Genomic DNA, 898 nt, shown 5'->3' with positions numbered 1-898 from the left:
TATTGCTGCTCGCAATCCACAGCGCCACCTTGTGGGAGAGTTACATATTTATTCCAGCACTGTACACGCTGGAAAGGAATTGATTTTTCTGTACAAAAAAACGAATTCACAATCTTCAAAAACAATGAATTATGAACGCAGAAGCAAGAGTTGTACGTGTTGTGGGTATTCTAGACCCTGTTTTAAAAAAAAGCCTGTTTATCAAAGCCCATATAGATAAATTAAAATTACATTTGCAGATTACAAAACCCCTTTAGACTGTTTTAGGGAAGGGTAGATGCTTTTTTAAATTACACATTTAGCTAATATATATATATATATATATATCTTACCAAAACATTCCTTAAAACAGACTTCCAGGTTTTCTTGTCTAGGGTCAATAGCTTCTTATATACATTATAGCATGTACAGCAGGAAGGTGGCAGGAAAAACGGTCTTTACCTGTATGCTGATGAAATGTAAGACAATGGGGTTTTTTAAAAGCCTTTTTTATTGCATCTTTTAGATTTTACATCAACACATAGTTAAAAGAAACAACAACCTGATTCCACATCTCTCTTACACACAGTGAAACAATGCTTTTAAAAAATCCTCCATGCTATTATACAGTGGCCCCCCTTCCTGCAGCCTTTCTGGTGGGTCACCTGCACTGTGTCTGGAACTAAGCAACGCTGTGTTTATCCTGCTCTTCTTTCATTCACTATTAAATGTAATTTGAGTACCAACAACCGTTACACGAATGCTACCTGTAAGCAATCTAGCAGCGAGATGTGCGACATTGACCCAAGTCAAGAGTTTATGAGACTTCAAAGCATGCATGTGAACAGCCCACCGACACACTGATACAATATGCAAGCTGTGTACAAAGCTAGTGTATAAAACAGAAGCTTGGAGTGCT

This window comes from Acipenser ruthenus, chromosome 24 (genome assembly GCF_902713425.1).
Source record: "Acipenser ruthenus chromosome 24, fAciRut3.2 maternal haplotype, whole genome shotgun sequence".
Taxonomy (NCBI): Eukaryota; Metazoa; Chordata; class Actinopteri; order Acipenseriformes; family Acipenseridae; genus Acipenser; species Acipenser ruthenus.
This window is presented reverse-complemented; position numbering follows the sequence as displayed.